Source organism: Phyllostomus hastatus, unplaced genomic scaffold (assembly GCF_019186645.2).
Source record: "Phyllostomus hastatus isolate PE091 unplaced genomic scaffold, TTU_PhHast_1.1 phas_scaffold_21, whole genome shotgun sequence".
In the NCBI taxonomy this organism is placed as follows: Eukaryota; Metazoa; Chordata; class Mammalia; order Chiroptera; family Phyllostomidae; genus Phyllostomus; species Phyllostomus hastatus.
Genome location: NW_025334017.1, coordinates 43,913,224 through 43,919,303, shown reverse-complemented (window position 1 = coordinate 43,919,303; position 6,080 = coordinate 43,913,224).

Genomic DNA, 6,080 nt, shown 5'->3' with positions numbered 1-6,080 from the left:
ACTCCCACAATGCTTGCAGCAATTCTGAGACTGGAGACACAGCGGAAGGGGACACACTGGCACCAATGAACCAGTCTGGGCACTGGGCTGACGCAGTACCGGGAGTGAGTTAGACTTGGGACCTTCGGAAGACAACAGAAAGCTGAATGAGGAAAACGGACCCTGGACTCTGGAGAGAGTCACGCGGTATTTCTCTGCACAACTAGTTCAGACTTGGGTATGTGCCGCTCCTCAGGCCCGCAGGACCGTGGCACCAGACGGTCTCCCAAGCCCCTGGAGTGGGCGGTGGCGGGAACCTTCCCTGGGGAGGAGGTGGAGAAAGCTGCTTTTGTTGCTGTCTCACCTGGATTCCTCATCTGTGCTTGGGGGTCCCCATCAGTATCCTCTGCATTAATGATGCGCTACCAGGGCTCGCAGAACTCAGAACAGTTGCTGTATCCACATTTTCCACTTACGGCGGCAAAAGGACGCAGACTGAGATCAACGAAGGGAACAGGTGCAGAGGGAAGGCTCTCCCGGGGCCCAGGCTCCGGCTTCCCGTTATCCTCTCCAAGCGGAGTTGGTGTCACGGGCGGGGTGTCTTCTCCCTGCAGTGACGTGTGACCACGTGTATGGCCTGCAGTGACGTGTGACCACGTGTATGGAGTAGCCTCAACCAGAAAACTCCTCCAAGCCGCAGGTGCTGGGTTTTTCCTGGGCTCAGCCCTGTGGGCATGCAGGGCCCACGTGGCCGACCTTGGTGGCTCCTCCTCCAGCTGCTGCGGAGGTCAGGCTGACACCCTATGATGTCACATGGTGACCTTCGGCCAAAGGTCCCTACGACAAGTCACATGGTCAGCTTAGCTTGTCTGGCGTGGCCCAGAGCTCCTGTGGGTTTGAGTGTGCACATGGCTATGTCTTCCTACTTCTGATCAGGGGCACTTGTGCGTGGGTGTGTAAGTGAGAATGCAGGTGCTGTCGTGATGTCATTTGTAATTCGGAACTCGCACGCAGCAGCCTTTTCTCTCTCATGTCTGAGTTCTGGCAAAAACCTTTGCTCTCACGCTCTTCCACCCACAGAGAAGAGAAAGGCCAGAGCTCCAGGGGTGCTGGAGGCCCGTGGTTCTCCGTCAGGGGTTACTGGAACCCCAAAGGACGTGCAGCAATTTCTAGAGACATTTTCGTCTGTCACAACCCGGGGAGGGAGGCCGCTGCCCGCATCTGGTGGGTAAAGGTCTAGGATGCCACTAAACGCCCAACAGTGACAGTCGGCCCCCACGACAAACAATCACTGGGCCCAAACTGTCCACAGTGGTAAGGCCGACATACCCCGTGGGAGGCCAGCGGGAGAAAACGGACCTTCACAAACCCTGTGAAATGTCTGGAACCACGTAAGTATGCGGCGTGTTATTATGCCGTAGCGTGGAGCAGGAGTCGCGCTCTGGAACTGCTGGGAGGACGGGTTTTGCTCATGGGGCCGTGTATCCCCATGGAGTTGACAGTTTAGGAGACAGCGTATCTTCTGTGCTAGTGAGAGAGGCTGGGGCAGCGTAGCTTCCTCCCTCCATGCGCGTGAGGTGCTGGGCAACAATCCATGATCCATAAACAAAAGCTTCAGTGCACAAGGACCACTAACGATTCGGGGAAGCCCTTCAGCGGCCTCTGTAAAGGCTCAGCTGTCCCCAGGTGTCACCGCTGGACCAGCCCCCGCTGTTCAGGAAGCCGAGAGGACTGAACGACTCACAGGTCTTGCAGCCAGGCTAACCTCTGAGCCGAGAACGGTCCCATCACACGTGCACTGGGACAAACGCCTCACCCTCGATGCCCCCACTTGTCCTCTCAGTAAATGGAGCTGATGTCCCCTCCTGCTGCTGCTGGAGGGATGGTCCGGACAAAATCCTGGGAGAGCACTCGTGGTGTGGGATAGACACTCAACACGTGTGTTCCTGTGAAAGGACACCGTTCTCACGGGGGCCACGGAGAGGAGAGCAGGCACTAAGAAGTGGCCAGCCCCACTACCGTCCCACACGCTTTCCCTGACTCTCTCATCCTCGCCATCCGAGTGGGACCATCCCCAGGTAACGGACTCGGGACTGAGACTGAGCTTAGTGTCCTGCAGGTACTGAGTAATAGGCCTGGCCCCGGCACCGAGGATGTCTGATTATAAGGCCCCGTGTTGCCCCACCCCAGAGCTGGGGCAGAAAATCCCTAAAGGAGAGAGGCATCAAGTTCCCAGGCCTGAGGCCAAGGACAGGGACGGGTCAACCCCGAGATCTCGCTGAAGAATGAACCGGGCCAGACAAAGCCAGCCCTCTTTCCCTTCAGGAGGCCTGTGTGGCTTTCGGCTGTCTTTCAACCCCCAGGGTGCCCCGGACGACCTGAGACAAAATCCCTGGGCCTCCCAGCCTTTGAGGTGCGGTGGGGGTACAGAACAGGGGAGCCCTTGTTCTCTGATTAGAGCCCGGGTCTCCCTGAGGCTCAGAACGGGGCCTCTTACAATGCAGCCCGCACCTGCTCATAGCCAAGCTTTAGGAAGCCTCCTCCCCCACGGAGGCAGCCCACCTGCCGCTGTTCATGAAAGGCTGTCCTGTCGAGGAGAGAGGGGGCGGGGGTCACGTGACCCAGGGTCTTCCTTTGGGGTATAAAGGACTCAGCACCCATCTTGTTTAAAGCTGAGGATCATACATCCAACTGCTTTCCAGTGGGACCTGCACGGTAGGCGCCCCCTTCTTCTGATGGGGTGGGGAGCCAAGAAGAGAGGGTGGGGCGGAGGGAGGGGGCAAGGATGGGGTGGAGGGAAGGACAGGGAGGGATAACAAGGGTCGACATGGACGAAAGAAGGGAGTTGGGAGAAAGGGAAGGACAGAGAGAGGAAGGGAAGGGAGGGGGGATGGACAGAGAAAGGAGGGAGGGGGTGCTCTGAGACCTGGCTGCGGCTCCAGGACGTATCTAGGAACCCAAGGCCGTCCGAGCTTTTGTGCAAGGGGAGGCAATGCCAGGGAAACAACCGTGGGTGCGTTTACCCGGGAAAACACCCTCCAGTCGGGTTCCCGCGGACCTGTGTGGGCCAGTGACTCTGCCCAGGGCGCCTGTGTGGAAATAGAATCATAACTAATGAGGACCGGCCTTACTGAGCACGGTGCCCTACCCCCCATGCACAAGGATTACCCATTAACCCTCATGACGCCCCGATGGAGAGCCACCATGTGGACATATTACTGTCCGTAAAGCGAGTTCCAGGCAGCCTCAGTGCCTGGCTAGGGCCCTCGAGGGAAAGGCAGAGCCTGAGCCCCACAGCCCCACCCCACCCCAGGTCTGCCCAGCCACAAAGGCTTTGCTCTCAGACAATGCCTGCACTGCGTGAGGTCGGTCATTGGGCAGAGCTTGGTGAACCAGGGCTCCAGTGTATGCAGCCAGTGTATGTGGGACTTGGGGACCCCTCAGTCCCACAAGACAGCACTGCCCCCCCGCCCAAGGACACTGACAGCCCAGTAGCTTCCTTGAGCAAATGAGGAAAAGGGGGTCCTTCCTCCAGGTGGATACAGCCCCACACCCAAGTGTGGGTTGAGCCCCTGACTCAACCAACAGAAGGTGCTAGATTTCAGCAGCTGCCCTTGGCTGTCTCTCCCCGAGACCCTAATGTGCATGTCCCCAATAGGGGTGTCCCTCACCACTGCTCAGGGCTGCACCCACATTTCCCTTTTCTTAACTCTTAGCTGGGGATTGTCAACCACAGGGTCACAGTACATCCCAGAGAGTGGCAGGCCACCCTGAGGGGCCTCACAAGCAAGTATCACCCAGAACGGTGCTATTTTAGAGAGGCAAGGGAGGGAGAAAGAGAGAGAGAGAGAAACATCAATGTGCGGTTGCTGGGGGTCATGGCCTGCAACCCAGGCATGTACCCTGACTGGGAATCGAACCTGCGATGCTTTGGTTCGCAGCCCGCGCTCAATCCACTAAGCTACGCCAGCCAGGGCTTGGTGCTAGTTCTTCAGTGCAGTATAGCTAGGCTGCTGATTTTGGATTTGATGGTCAGCAGGGCAGTGCAAGGTGACACTCCTGGACTGGTGACCTCAGTTCCAATGCTGTGTCTGGGGCACCACGGCACCCCTACCACGGTGCCTCTTCACAAAGGCAGTCTTCGCCAGTTACTGGACCTCTCCGAGCCTCAGTTTCCCACCTAGAAAGTGAGGCGTGAGATGGTCCAAGTTCTAGGGTTTCTTTACAAGCTGGCACACGGAGAAAGCTTGGTACAGCACCCAGCACAGAGAATAACCCGATAAGTGAAAGGGCAGGGTGTTTAAAGAAATAGGGTCTGACTTACTTTGTTTCTGTGTGGGAAAGCATGCAAACATAAGACTGACCATCGTAGCCGCTTTCAAGCGCACTGTTCAGGGGCAGTGAGCACACTCACGTGGCTGTGCCACCGCCCCAGCCTCCACCCCAGACCTTTTTCGTCCTCCCGAACTGACCCTCTGCGCCGTCCAGCACCAACTCCCTTCCCACAGCCTATTTTAAAAAATCGTATTAGAGCTGAGGGAAGGGCATGTCTGTAAGAAGGTCACTTTTCCTCATTTGCATTCTAATAAATATATGCCTGAAAATCCAATAAATGCATTTGCAATTCCAATAAACCCCGTCATTAGCCTGTCTTCTCTGAGCATCAGGACAAACCAGGGGAATGTCCCCCTGAAACGAGAGTCACACGAGAAAGAACAAACCACAGGCACTGTGCTGAACTGACCATGTCACCCAATAGGGGCTCCAATGTCCACGAGGAACTGGGGGAACTGCTACTTATTGAACCTTTACCGAGTGCCAGACACAGTGGCTGTCATTGCGAACATTTCCTGAGCCGTTTTTGTCCGTCAGGCTCTGTTGCAAATGTCCTGCTTAGACCCACTCGTTCCGTTCTCACGACGAACTACGAGGGCAGGTACTGTCGTTACAATGAGCCCCGGACCTGAGAAGGGGGACATTTTCACCCTCAATCGCCAGTCTCTGAGCCCAATGATCTCATTAGTGAAATGCGAGTTTGGACTCAAGATTCCAGTGCCTCTTCTGAGCTCAGACGGCCCGGCTTCTCCCACCGTGTGCTGGTAACGATAAAGAGCCTGATTCGGGAAATGCCAGGTACGGACATCAGCCTCAGGCAGGCGGGCGTGACTTCAGTGGGGTCTTCTGAAAGGCCACCAGCTGCTCACCCGTGCACAGGCTTTCCAGGGCGTGTCACTTTCCATCTAGAGACATCCCAGGCCTCGCCCCTAGTTTCTAGTCGGGGTTCATGGCCGTGACACGCAGTCATTCAGATCTGAACCTCTGCAGAACAGAGAGCCTGCCTAACCTTGAAAGTGGACCTGCTCTAAGAATTTGTGTGGCTCAGAAAGGTTATAGGCAGAGCGTTCAGCCTGAGCAACATCAGATCATCAGCAGAACATTAGAGAATGCTCGAGCTGAGTGAGAATCCCGAAGAACGCCCACCCTGCTCTTTTGCATTCATTCAACAAACATTTAGTTCACAGCCACCAGAGGCACTGTTAGGCCCTCTAGGGGAGGGTCCATAGAGTAGTGACCTCACATCCTACATGCGTGTTCTCCTCTGAAACACCTTCCTCAATGCCAGGCCCTGCCCACCGGCGGCATGCCCACGGCAGCCCCGGGTACCTATGCACAACCGCCAGGGCACGGGGCAGCCTTTGCCTCGGGGGGAGCACATCGCAGGTTGCTGCAGCCCTGCAAAGGGCAAGCTCGCGGGTGGAGCACTGGCTGCATTTCAGCCCCTGCGTGCTCGCTCGATGCAATGCTTCGCACGTTGCACAACATGCACAACCTTACCCAGCAGCCCTGAGTGTGCCACTGGGGTGACGTGGTCCCACTGCATTACCACTCACACTTGGTCCTAAAAACACGCTCGAAAGCAGGAGAGTCACAGTCAACCACCCGTCTAGCATTCCTTAAGGAGGGACATTCCTGGGAAGCGAACGTCCTTCCAAAATCCCTCTGGTCTTGAAGCTTTTCCCTTCCCTGTGGAATACACGGTTGAGCACAGGAAGTGCCTGCTGCTGACCTGGGTGCAGGGCAGCTTAAGTTGAAATGTGGTG